This window comes from Sorex fumeus, unplaced genomic scaffold, assembly GCF_029834395.1.
Source record: "Sorex fumeus unplaced genomic scaffold, SorFum_2.1 ptg000052l, whole genome shotgun sequence".
Lineage (NCBI taxonomy): Eukaryota > Metazoa > Chordata > Mammalia > Eulipotyphla > Soricidae > Sorex > Sorex fumeus.
In genome coordinates, this window is record NW_026606109.1 from 867,480 (window position 1) to 882,421 (window position 14,942).

Sequence of the window (14,942 nt, forward strand, 5' to 3'; positions counted from 1 at the left end):
ACCGTACACCTCCCGAAAAGTCGCACCGCAAACGTACGGAGAAGTCGCACCGCACACGTGCGGAGAAATCGCACTGCAATCCTGCGTAGACGTCGCACCGCACATGTGCGGAGAAGTCGCACCGCACACGTGCGGAATAGTCGCACCGCACACGTGCAGAGAAGTCGCACCGCACATGGGCAGAGAAGTCGCACCGTACACCTGTAGAGAAGTTGCACCGCACAGGTGCGGAGAAGTCGCACCGCACACGTGCGGAGAAGTCGCACCGCACAGGTGCGGAGACGTCGCAACATACACGTGTGGGAATGTCGCACCTTACACCTGCGGAAAAGTCGCACTGCACACGTCCGGAGAAGTCGGACCGTACACCTGCGGAGAAGTCGCACCTCACATGTGCGGAGAAGTCACACTGCACACATGCGGAGTAGTCGCACCATACGCGTGCGGAGAAGTCGCACAGCACACGTGCAGAGAAGTTGCACCACACACGTGCGGAGATGTCGCACCGTACACCTGCGGAGAAGTCGCACCTCACACGTGCGGAGAAGTCACACCGCACACATGCGGAGTAGTCGCACCGTACACGTGCGGAGAAGTAGCACCGCACACGTGCAGAGATCTTGCACCGTACAGAGAAGTCGCATGGTACCTGTGGAGAAATCGGACCGCACACGTCCGGAGAAGTCGCACCGCACACGTGTGGAGAAGTCGAAGCGCAAACCTGCGGAGACGTCGCAACGCACACGTGCGGAGAAGTTGCACCGTAAACGTGCGGAGAAGTCGCACCGTACACCAGCGGAGAAGGCGCAACGTAAACGTGCAGAGATGTCGCACCCTACACCTCCCGAAACGTCGCACCGTAAACATACGGAGAAGTCGCACCGCACACCTGCGGAGAAGTATCACCGCACAAGTGCAGAGAAGTCGCACCGTACACCTGCATAGAACTCGCACCGCACAGGTGCGGAGAACTTACACCACACACCTGTGGAGAAGTCGCACCGCACAAGTGCGGAGATGACTCATCGTACACCTGCGGAGAAGTTGCACCGCACAGGTGCGGAGAAGTCGCACCGCACAGGTGCGGAGAAGTCGCACCGCACACCTTCGGAGAAGTCACACCGAACAGGTGCGGAGAATTCGTACCGCACACGTGCGGAATAGTCGCGCCGCACAGGTGCGGAGAAGTTGCACCGCACACGTGCGGAGAAATCGCACCGCACACGTGCGGAATAGTCGCACCGCACAGGTGCGGAGAAGTCGCACTGCACACGTGCGGAGAATTCGTACCGCACACGGGCGGAATAGTCGCGCCGCACAGGTGCGGAAAAGTTACACCGCACACGTGCGGAGAAGTCGCACCGCACACGTGTGGAGAAGTCGAACCGCACAGCTGCGGAAAAGTCGCACGGTACATGTGGAGAAATCGGACCGCACAGGTGCGGAGAAATCACACCGCACAGGTGCGGAGAAGTCGCACCGCACACGTGCGGAGAAGTCGCACCGCACACGTGCGGAATAGTCGCACCGCACAGGTGTGGAGAAGTTGCACCGCACACGTGCGGAGAAATCGCACCACACACGTGCGGAATAGTCGCACTGCACAGGTGCGGAGAAGTTGCACCGCACACGTGCGGAAAAGTCGTACCGCACACGTGCGGAATAGTCGCGCCGCACAGGTGCGGAGAAGTCGCACCGCACACCTTCGCAGAAGTCACACCGAACACGTGCGGAGAATTCGTACCACACACGTGTGGAATAGTCGCGCCGCACAGGTGCGGAGAACTTGCACCGCACACGTGCGGAGAAATCGCACCGCACACGTGCGGAATAGTCGCACCGCACATGTGCGGAGAAGTCGCACCGCACACGTGCGGAAAATTCGTACCGCACACGTGCGGAATAGTCGCGCCGCACTGGTGCGGAGAAGTTGCACCACACACGTGCGGAGAAGTCGCACCGCACGTGTGTGGAGATGTCGAAACGCACACCTGCGGAGAAGATGCACCGCACACGTGCGGAATAGTCGTACCGCACAGGTGCGGAGAAGTCGCACGGTACACGTGCGGAGAAGTCGCACCGCACACGTGCGGAATAGTCGTACCGCACACATGCGGAGAAGTCACACCTCACACGTGCAGAGAAGTCGCACCGCACACATGTGGAGAAGTCGATCCACACACCTGCGGAGAAGTCGCACAGCACACGTGCAGAGAAGTCGCACAGCACAGGTGCGGAGAAGTCGCACCGCACACGTGTGGAATAGTCGCGCTGCACAGGAACGGAGAAGTTGCACCGCACACGTACAGAGAAGTCGCACCACACACGTGCGAAATAGTCACACCGCACAGGTGCATAGAAGTTGCACCGCAAACATGCGGAGAAGTCGCACCTCACACGTGCAGAGAAGTCGTACCTCACATGTGCGGAGAAGTCGCACCGCACACGTGCGGAGAAGTCGCAACGCACATGTGCGGAGAAGTCGAACCACACACCTGCGGAGAAGTCGCACCGCACACCTGCGGAGAAGTCACACTGCACACGTGTGGAGAAGTCGCACCGCACACGTGTGGAGAAGTCGAACCGCACACCTGCGTAATAGTCATACAACACAGGTGCGGAGAAGTCGTACCGCACACGTGCAGAGAAGTCGCACAGCTCACGTGCGGAGAAGTCACACCGCACACGTGTGGAGAAGTAGAACCGCCACCTGCGGAGAAGTCGAACCGCACACATGCGGAATAGTCGTACCACACAGGTGCGGAGAAGTCGCACCGCACACGTGCGTAGAAGTCGCACCGCACACGTCTGGAGAAGTCGAACCGCACACCTGCGGAGAAGTCGCACCACACACGTGCGGAATAATCGTACCACACAGGTGCGGAGAAGTCGCACGGTACACGTGCGGAGAAGTCGCATTGCACACGTGCGGAGAAGTCGCACCGAACACGTGCGGAATAGTCGTACCGCACAGGTGCGGAGAAGTCGCTCCGCACACTTGCGGAGAAGTCGCACCGCACACGTGTGGAGAAGTCGAACCTCACACCTGCGGAGAAGTCGCACAGCACAGGTGCGGAGAAATCGCACCGCACTCGTGTGGAGAATTCGAACCGCACAGCTGCGGAGAAGTGGCACCGCACACATGCAGAGAAGTCGCACCTCACACGTGCGGAATAGTCACACCGCACAGGTGCGGAGAAGTTGCACCGCACACGTGCGGAGAAGTCGCACCGCACACGTGTGGAGAAGTCGAACCGCACACCTGCGGAGAAGTCGCACAGTACATGCGGAGAAATCGGACCACACAGGTGCGGAGAAGTCGCACCGCGCACGAGCGGAATAGTCGCGCCGCACAGTTGCGGAGAAGTTGCACCTCACACGTGCGGAGAAGTCGCACCGCACACATGCGGAATAGTCACACCGCACAGGTGCGTAGAAGTTGCACCGCACACGTGCGGAATAGTCGCACCGCACAGGTGCGGAGAAGTCGCACCGCACACGTGCAGAATAGTCGTACCGCACAGGTGCGGAGAAGTCGCACGGTACACGTGCGGAGAAGTCGCACCGCACAGGTGCGGAGAAGTCGCACCGCACACGTGCGGAATAGTCGTACAGCACAGGTGCAGAGAAGTCGTACCGCACAGGTGCGGAGAAGTCGCACCGCACACGTGTGGAGAAGTCGAACCGCACACCTGCGGAGAAGTCGCACCGCACTCGTGCGGAATAGTCGTACCACACAGGTGCAGAGAAGTCGCACCGCGCACGTGCGGAGAAGTCGCACCGCACACGTGCGGAGAAGTCGCACAGCACAGGTGCGGAGAAGTCGCACTGCACACGTGTGGAACAGTCGCGCCGCACAGGTGCGGAGAAGTTGCACCACACACGTGTGGAGAAGTTGAACCGCACACCTGCAGAGAAGTCGCATGGTACATGCGGAGAAATCGGACCGTACAGGTGCGGAGAAGTCGTACGGTACACATGCGGAGAAGTCGCACCACGCACGTGCGGAGAAGTCGCACCTCACACGTGTGGAATAGTCGCGCCGCACAGGTGCGGAGAATTTGCACCGCACACGTGCGGAGAAATCGCACCGCACACGTGTGGAGAAGTCGAACCGCACACCTGCGGAGAAGTCGCACGGTACATGCGGAGAAATCGGACCACACAGGTGCGGAGAAGTCGCACCGCGCACGAGCGGAGAAGTCGCACCACACACGTGCGGAATAGTCGCGCCGCACAGTTGCGGAGAAGTTGCACCTCACACGTGCGGAGAAGTCGCACCGCACACATGTGGAATAGTCACACCGCACAGGTGCGTAGAAGTTGCACCGCACACGTGCGGAATAGTCGCACCGCACAGGTGTGGAGAAGTCGCACGGTACACGTGCGGAGAAGTCGCACCGCACATGTGCGGAGAAGTCGCACCGCACACGTGCGGAATAGTCGTACAGCACAGGTGCAGAGAAGTCGCACCGCACACGTGCAGAGAAGTCGAACCGCTCACGTGCGGAGAAGTCGAACCACACACCTGCGGAGAAGTCGCACCGCACACGTGCGGAATAGTTGTACCACACAGGTGCGGAGAAGTCGCACGGTACAAGTGCGGAGAAGTTGCACCGCGCACGTGCGGAGAAGTCGCACCGCACACGTGCGGAATAGTCGTACCGCACAGGTGCGGAGAAGTCGCACCGCACACGTGTGGAGAAGTCGAACCGCACACCTGCGGAGAAGTCGCACCTCACACGTGCGGAGAAGTCGCACCGCACACATGCGGAATAGTCACACCGCACAGGTGCGTAGAAGTTGCACCGCACACGTGCGGAATAGTCGCACCGCACAGGTGCGGAGAAGTCGCACGGTACACGTGCGGAGAAGTCGCACCGCACATGTGCGGAGAAGTCGCACCGCACACGTGCAGAATAGTCGTGCCACACAGGTGCGGAGAAGTCGCACCGCACACGTGCGGAGAAGTCGCACCGCACACGTGTCGAGACGTCGAACCGCACACCTGCGGAGAAGTCGCACAGCACACGTGCGGAGAAGTCGCACAGCACACGTGCGGAGAAGTCGCACCGCACACGTGCAGAATAGTCGCGCCGCACAGGTGCGGAGAAGTTGCACCGCACACGTGCAGAGAAGTCGCACCGCACACGTGTGTAGAAGTCGAACCGCACACCTGCGAAGAAGTCGCACAGCACACTTGCGGAATAGTCGGGCCGCACAGGTGCGGAGAAGTTGCACCGTAAACGTGCGGAGAAGTCGCACCGTACACCAGCGGAGAAGTCGCAACGTAAACGTGTGGAGATGTCGCACCGTACACCTCCCGAAAAGTCGCACCGCAAACGTACGGAGAAGTCGCACCGCACACGTGCGGAGAAATCGCACTGCAATCCTGCGTAGACGTCGCACCGCACATGTGCGGAGAAGTCGCACCGCACACGTGCGGAATAGTCGCACCGCACACGTGCAGAGAAGTCGCACCGCACATGGGCAGAGAAGTCGCACCGTACACCTGTAGAGAAGTTGCACCGCACAGGTGCAGAGAAGTCGCACCGCACACGTGCGGAGAAGTCGCACCGCACAGGTGCGGAGACGTCGCAACATACACGTGTGGGAATGTCGCACCTTACACCTGCGGAAAAGTCGCACCGCACACGTCCGGAGAAGTCGGACCGTACACCTGCGGAGAAGTCGCACCTCACATGTGCGGAGAACTCACACCGCACACATGCGGAGTAGTCGCACCATACACTTGCGGAGAAGTCGCACCGCAAACGTGCAGAGAAGTTGCACCACACACGTGCGGAGATGTCGCACCGTACACCTGCGGAGAAGTCGCACCTCACACGTGCGGAGAAGTCACACCGCACACATGCGGAGTAGTCGCACCGTACACGTGCGGAGAAGTAGCACCGCACACGTGCAGAGATCTTGCACCGTACAGAGAAGTCGCATGGTACCTGTGGAGAATTCGGACCGCACACGTCCGGAGAAGTCGCACCGCACACGTGTGGAGAAGTCGAACCGCACACCTGCGGAGACGTCGCAACGCACACGTGCGGAATAGTCGCACCGCACAGGTGCGGAGAAGTTGCACCGTAAACGTGCGGAGAAGTCGCACAGTACACCAGCGGAGAAGTCGCAACGTAAACGTGCAGAGATGTCGCACCCTACACCTCCCGAAACGTCGCACCGTAAACATACGGAGAAGTCACACCGCACACCTGCGGAGAAGTATCACCGCACAAGTGCAGAGAAGTCGCACCGTACACCTGCATAGAACTCGCACCGCACAGGTGCGGAGAACTTACACCACACACCTGTGGAGAAGTCGCACCGCACAAGTGCGGAGATGACTCATCGTACACCTGCGGAGAAGTTGCACCGCACAGGTGCGGAGAAGTCGCACCGCACAGGTGCGGAGAAGTCGCACCGCACACCTTCGGAGAAGTCACACCGAACAGGTGCGGAGAATTCGTACCGCACACGTGCGGAATAGTCGCGCCGCACAGGTGCGGAGAAGTTGCACCGCACACGTGCGGAGAAATCGCACCGCACACGTGCGGAATAGTCGCACCGCACAGGTGCGGAGAAGTCGCACTGCACACGTGCGGAGAATTCGTACCGCACACGTGCGGAATAGTCGTGCCGTACAGGTGCGGAAAAGTTACACCGCACACATGCGGAGAAGTCGCAGCAGACACGTGTGGAGAAGTCGAACCGCATAGCTGCGGAAAAGTCGCACGGTACATGTGGAGAAATCGGACCGCACAGGTGCGGAGAAATCACACCGCACAGGTGCGGAGAAGTCGCACCGCACACGTGCGGAGAAGTCGCACCGCACACGTGCGGAATAGTCGCACCGCACAGGTGTGGAGAAGTTGCACCGCACACGTGCGGAGAAATCGCACCACACACGTGCGGAATAGTCGCACCGCACAGGTGCGGAGAAGTTCCACCGCACACGTGCGGAAAAGTCGTACCGCACACGTGCGGAATAGTCGCGCCGCACAGGTGCGGAGAAGTCGCACCGCACACCTTCGGAGAAGTCACACCGAACACGTGCGGAGAATTCGTACCACACACGTGCGGAATAGTCGCGCCGCACAGGTGCGGAGAACTTGCACCGCACACGTGCGGAGAAATCGCACCGCACACGTGCGGAATAGTCGCACCGCACATGTGCGGAGAAGTCGCACCGCACATGTGCGGAAAATTCGTACCGCACACGTGCGGAATAGTCGCGCCGCACTGGTGCGGAGAAGTTGCACCACACACGTGGGGAGAAGTCGCACCGCACGCGTGTGGAGAAGTCGAAACGCACACCTGCGGAGAAGACGCACCGCACACGTGCGGAATAGTCGTACCGCACAGGTGCGGAGAAGTCGCACGGTACACGTGCGGAGAAGTCGCACCGCACACGTGTGGAATAGTTGCGCCGCACAGGAACGGAGAAGTTGCACCGCACACGTACAGAGAAGTCGCAGCACACACGTGCGAAATAGTCACACCGCACAGGTGCATAGAAGTTGCACCGCACACATGCGGAATAGTCGCACCGCACAGGTGCGGAGAATTTGCACCGCACACGTGTGGAGAAGTCGCACCGCACACGTGCGGAGAAGTCGCACCGCACATGTGCGGAGAAGTCGAAACGCACACCTGCGGAGAAGACGCACCGCACACGTGCGGAATAGTCGTACCGCACAGGTGCGGAGAAGTCGCACGGTACACGTGCGGAGAAGTCGCACCGCACACGTGTGGAATAGTTGCGCCGCACAGGAACGGAGAAGTTGCACCGCACACGTACAGAGAAGTCGCAGCACACACGTGCGAAATAGTCACACCGCACAGGTGCATAGAAGTTGCACCGCACACATGCGGAATAGTCGCACCGCACAGGTGCGGAGAATTTGCACCGCACACGTGTGGAGAAGTCGCACCGCACACGTGCGGAGAAGTCGCACCGCACATGTGCGGAGAAGTCGAAACGCACACCTGCGGAGAAGACGCACCGCACACGTGCGGAATAGTCGTACCGCACAGATGCGGAGAAGTCACACCTCACACATGAGGAGAAGTCGCACCGCACACATGTGGAGAAGTCGAACCACACACCTGCGGAGAAGTCGCACAGCACACGTGCAGAGAAATCGCACAGCACAGGTGCGGAGAAGTCGCACCGCACACGTGTGGAATAGTCGCGCCGCACAGGAACGGAGAAGTTGCACCGCACACGTACAGAGAAGTCGCACCACACACGTGCGAAATAGTGACACCGCACAGGTGCATAGAAGTTGCACCGCACACATGCGGAATAGTCGCACCGCACAGGTGCGGAGAATTTGCAACGCACACGTGTGGAGAAGTCGCACCGCACACGTGCGGAGAAGTCGCACCACACACGTGCGTAGAAGTCGCACCTCACACGTGCGGAATAGTCGCACCGCACAGGTGCGAAGACGGTGCACCGCACACGTGTGGAAAAAGCGCACCACACACGTGCGGAATAGTCGCACCGCACAGGTGCGGAGAAGTTGCACCGCACACGTGCGGAGAAGTCGCACCGCACACGTCGGGAATAGTCGCGCCACACAGGTGCGGAATAGTCGTACCACACAGGTGCGGATAAGTCGCACGGCACACGTGCGGAGAAATCGCACTGCACACGTGCGGAGAAGTCGCACCTCACGCGTGCGGAGAAGTCGCACCACACACGTGTGGAGAAGTCGAACCGCACACCTGTGGAGAAGTCGCACAGCTCACGTGCGGAGAAGTCGCACAGCACAGGTGCGGAGAATTCGCACCGCACACGTGTGGAATAGTCGCGCCGCACAGGTGCGGAGAAGTTGTACCGCACACGTGCGGAGAAGATGCACCGCACACGTGCGGAGAAGTCGCACCTCACACGTGCGGAATAGTCACACCGCACAGGTGCGGAGAATTCGAACCGCACACGTGTGGAGAAATCGAACCGCACACCTGTGGAGAAGTCGCACGGTACATGAGGAGAAATCGGACCGCACAGGTGCAGAGAAGTCGCACCTCACACGTGCGGAATAGTCGCACCGCACAGGTGCGGAGAAGTCGCACCGCACAGGTACGGAGAAGTCGCACCGCACACGTGCGGAATAGTCGCGACGCACAGGTGCGGAGAAGTCGCACCGCACACGTGCGGAGAAGTCGCACCGCACACGTGTGGAGAAGTCGAAACGCACACCTGCGGAGAAGTCGCACCGCACACGTGCCGAATAGTCGGAACGCACACATGTGGAGAAGTTGCACCGCACACGTGCGGAGAAATCGCACCGCACACGTGCGGAATAGTCGCACCGCACAGGTGCGGAGAAGTTGCACCGTACACGTGCGGACAAGTCGTACCGCACACGTGTGGAATAGTCACGCAGCACAGGTGCAGAGAAGTCGCACCGCACACGTGGGGAGAAGTCGAAACGCACACCTGCGGAGAAGTCGCACCGCACACGTGCGGAATAGTCGTACCGCTCAGGTGTGGAGAAGTCGCACGGTACACGTGCGGAGAAGTCGCACCGCACACGTGCGGAATAGTCGTACCGCACACATGCGGAGAAGTCACACCTCACACGTGCGGAGAAGTCGCAACGCACACATGTGGAGAAGTCAAACCACACACCTGCGGAGAAGTCGCACAGCACACGTGCAGAGAAGTTGCACAGCACAGGTGCGGAGAAGTCGCACCGCACACGTGTGGAATAGTCGCGCCGCACACGTGTGGAGAAGTCGAAACGCACACATGCGGAGAAGTCGCACCGCACACGTGCGGAATAGTCGCGCCGCCCAGGAACGGAGAAGTCGCACCGCACACGTGCGGAGAAGTCGCACCGCACACGTGTGGAGAAGTCGAAACGCACACCTGCGGAGAAGTCGCACCGCACACGTGCGGAATAGTCACACCGCACAGGTGCATAGAAGTTGCACCGCACACATGCGGAATAGTCGCACCGCACAGGTGCGGAGAATTTGCACCGCACACGTGTGGAGAAGTCGCACCGCACACGTGCGGAGAAGTCGCACCGCACACGTGCGGAGAAGTCGCACCTCACACGTGCGGAATAGTCACACCGCACAGGTGCGGAGACGTTGCACCGCACACGTGCGGAGAAGTCGCACCGCACAAGTGTGGAGAAGTCGAACCGCACACCTGCGGAGAAGTCGCACGGTACATGCGGAGAAATCGGACCGAACAGGTGCGGAGAAGTCGCACCGCACACGTGCGGAGAAGTCGCACCGCACACGTGCGTAGAAGTCGCACCTCACACGCGTGGAATAGTCGCACCACACAGGTGCGGAGAAGTTGCACCGCACAGGTGCGGAGAAGTCGCACCGCACACGTGTGGAATAGTCGTACCACACAGGTGCGGATAAGTCGCACGGTACACGTGCGGAGAAGTCACACCGCACACGTGCGGAATAGTCGCACTGCACACGTTTGGAGAAGTCGCACCGCAAACGTGCGGAATAGTCGTACCGCACAGGTGCGGAGAAGTCGCACCGCACACGTGCGGAAAATTCGCACCGCACACGTGTGGAGAAGTCGAACCGCACACCTGCGGAGAAGTCGCACAGCACACGTGTGGAGAAGTCGAAACGCACACCTGCGGAGAAGTCGCACCGCACACGTGCGGAATAGTCGCAACGCACACATGTGGAGAAGTTGCACCGCACACGTGCGGAGAAATCGCACCGCACACGTGCGGAATAGTCGCACCGCACAGGTGCGGAGAAGTTGCACCGTACACGTGCGGACAAGTCGTACCGCACACGTGTGGAATAGTCGCGCAGCACAGGTGCAGAGAAGTCGCACCGCACACGTGGGGAGAAGTCGAAACGCACACCTGCGGAGAAGTCGCACCGCACACGTGCGGAATAGTCGTACCGCTCAGGTGCGGAGAAGTCGCACGGTACACGTGCGGAGAAGTCGCACCGCACACGTGCGGAATAGTCGTACCGCACACATGCGGAGAAGTCACACCTCACACGTGCGGAGAAGTCGCAACGCACACATGTGGAGAAGTCAAACCACACACCTGCGGAGAAGTCGCACAGCACACGTGCAGAGAAGTTGCACAGCACAGGTGCGGAGAAGTCGCACCGCACACGTGTGGAATAGTCGCGCCGCACAGGAAAGGAGAAGTTGCACCGCACACGTGCGGAGAAGTCGCACCGCACACGTGTGGAGAAGTCGAACCGCACACGTGCGGAGAAGTCGCACCGCACACGTGCGGAATAGTCGCGCCGCACAGGAACGGAGAAGTCGCACCGCACACGTGCGGAGAAGTCGCACCGCACACGTGTGGAGAAGTCGAAACGCACACCTGCGGAGAAGTCGCACCGCACACGTGCGGAATAGTCACACGGCACAGGTGCATAGAAGTTGTACCGCACACATGCGGAATAGTCGCACCGCACAGGTGCGGAGAATTTGCACCGCACACGTGTGGAGAAGTCGCACCGCACACGTGCGGAGAAGTCGCACCGCACACGTGCGGAGAAGTCGCACCTCACACGTGCGGAATAGTCACACCGCACAGGTGCGGAGACGTTGCACCGCACACGTGCGGAGAAGTCGCACCGCACAAGTGTGGAGAAGTCGAACCGCACACCTGCGGAGAAGTCGCACCGCACAAGTGTGGAGAAGTCGAACCGCACACCTGCGGAGAAGTCGCACGGTACATGCGGAGAAATCGGACCGAACAGGTGCGGAGAAGTCGCACCGCACACATGCGTAGAAGTCGCACCTCACACGTGCGGAATAGTCGCACCGCACAGGTGCGAAGACGTTGCACCGCACACGTGTGGAAAAAGCGCACCACACACGTGCGGAATAGTCGCACCACACAGGTGCGGAGAACTTGCACCGCACAGGTGCGGAGAAGTCGCACCGCACACGTGTGGAGAAGTCGAACCGCACACCTGCGGAGAAGTCGCACCGCACACGTGCGGAATAGTCGTACCACACAGGTGCGGATAAGTCGCACGGTACACGTGCGGAGAAGTCGCACCGCACACGTGCGGAATAGTCGCACTGCACACGTGTGGAGAAGTCGCACCGCAAACGTGCGGAATAGTCGTACCGCACAGGTGCGGAGAAGTCGCAACGCACACGTGCGGAAAAGTCGCACCGCACACGTGTGGAGAAGTCGAACCGCACACCTGCAGAGAAGTCGCACAGCACACGTGCGGAGAAGTCGCACAGCACAGGTGCGGAGAATTCGCACCGCACACGTGTGGAATAGTCGCGCCGCACAGGTGCGGAGAAGTGGTACCGCACACGTGCGGAGAAGTTGCACCGCACACGTGCGGAGAAGTCGCACCTCACACGTGCGGAATAGTCACACCGCACAGGTGCGGAGAATTAGCACCACACACGTGCGGAGAATTCGAACTGCACACGTGTGGAGAAATCGAACCGCACACCTGTGGAGAAGTCGCACGGTACATGCGGAGAAATCGGACCGCACAGGTGCAGAGAAGTCGAACCGCGCACGTGCGGAGAAGTCGCACCGCACACGTGTGGAGAAGTCGAACCGCACAGCTGCGGAGAAGATGCACCGCACATGTGCGGAGAAGTCGCACCTCACACGTGCGGAATAGTCACACCGCACAGGTGCGGAGAAGTTGCACCGCACACGTGCGGAGAATTCGAACTGCACACGTGTGGAGAAATCGAACCGCACACCTGTGGAGAAGTCGCACGGTACATGCGGAGAAATCGGACCGCACAGGTGCAGAGAAGTCGAACCGCGCACGTGCGGAGAAGTCGCACCGCGCACGTGCGGAGAAGTCGCACCGCACACGTGCGGAATAGTCGCACCGCACAGGTGCGGAGAAGTCGCACCGCGCACCTGCGGAGAAGTCGCACCGCACACGTGCGGAATAGTCGCACCGCACAGGTGCGGAGAAGTCGCACCGCACACGTGCGGAGAATTCGTACCGCACACGTGCAGAATAGGCGCGCCGCACAGGTGCGGAGAAGTTGCACCGCACACGTGCGGAGAAGTCGCACCGCACACGTGTGGAGAAGTCGAACCGCACAGCTGCGGAAAAGTCGCACGGTACATGTGGAGAAATCGGACCGCACAGGTGCGGAGAAATCACACCGCACAGGTGCGGAGAAGTCGCACCGCACACGTGCGGAGAAGTCGCACCGCACACGTGCGGAATAGTCGCACCGCACACGTGTGGAGAAGTTGCACCGCACACGTGCGGAGAAATCGCACCGCACACGTGCGGAATAGTCGCACCGCACAGGTGCGGAGAAGTTGCACCGTACACGTGCGGACAAGTCGTACCGCACACGTGTGGAATAGTCGCGCCGCACAGGTGCGGAGAAGTCGCACCGCACACGTGCGGAGAAGTCGCACCGCACACGTGTGGAGAAGTCGAAACTCACACCTGCGGAGAAGTCGCACCGCACACGTGCGGAATAGTCGTACCGCACAGGTGCGGAGAAGTCGCACGGTACACGTGCAGAGAAGTCGCACAGCACAGGTGCGGAGAAGTCGCACCGCACACGTGTGGAATAGTCGCGCCGCACAGGAACAGAGAAGTTGCACCGCACACGTACAGAGAAGTCGCACCACACACGTGCGGAATAGTCACACCGCACAGGTGCATAGAAGTAGCACCGCACACGTGCGGAATAGTCGCAACGCACAGGTGCGGAGAATTTGCACCGCACACGTGTGGAGAAGTCGCACCGCACACGTGTGGAGAAGTCGAACCGCACAGGTGCGGAGAAGTTGCACCTCACACGTGCGGAATAGTCACACCGCACAGGTGCGGAGACGTTGCACCGCACACGTGCGGAGAAGTCGCACCGCACAAGTGTGGAGAAGTCGAACTGCACATCTGCGGAAAAGTCGCACGGTACATGCGGAGAAATCGGACCGCACAGGTGCGGAGAAGTCGCACCGCACACGTGCGGAGAAGTCGCACCGCACACGTGCGTAGAAGTCGCACCTCACACGTGCGGAATAGTCGCACCGCACAGGTGCGGAGAAGTTGCACCGCACACGTGTGGAAAAAGCGCACCACACACGTGCGGAATAGTCGCACCGCACAGGTGCGGAGAAGTTGCACCGCACACGTGCGGAGAAGTCGCACCGCACACGTGCGGAATAGTCGCGCCGCACAGGTGCGGAAAAGTCGCACCGCACACGTGCGGAGAAGTCGCAACGCACACATGCGGAATAGTCGTACCACACAGGTGCAGATGAGTCGCACGGTACACGTGCGGAGAAGTCGCACTGCACACGTGCGGAGAAGTCGCACCGCAAACGTGCGGAATAGTCGTACCGCACAGGTGCGGAGAAGTCGCACCGCACACGTGCGGAGAAGTCGCACCGCACACGAGTGGAGAAGTCGAACCGCACACCTGCGGAGAAGTCGCACAGCACACGTGCAGAGAAGTCGCACAGCACAGGTACGGAGAAGTCGCACCACACACGTGCGGAATAGTCACACCGCACATGTGCGGAGAAGTTGCACCGCACACGTGCCGAGAAATCGCATCGCAGATGTGCGGAATAGTCGCACCGCACAGGTGCGGAGAAGTTGCACCGAACACGTGCGGAGAAGTCGCACCGCACACGTGCGGAGAAGTCGCACCGCACACGTGTGGAGAAGTCGAAACGCACACCTGCGGAGAAGTCGCACCGCACACGTGCGGAATAGTCGCAAAGCACACATGTGGAGAAGTTGCACCGCACACGTGCGGAGAAATCGCACCGCACACGTGCGGAATAGTCGCACCGCACAGGTGCGGAGAAGTTGCACCGTACACGTGCGGACAAGTCGTACCGCACACGTGTGGAATAGTCACGCAGCACAGGTGCAGAGAAGTCGCACCGCACACGTGGGGAGAAGTCGAAACGCACACCTGCGGAGAAGTCGCACCGCAC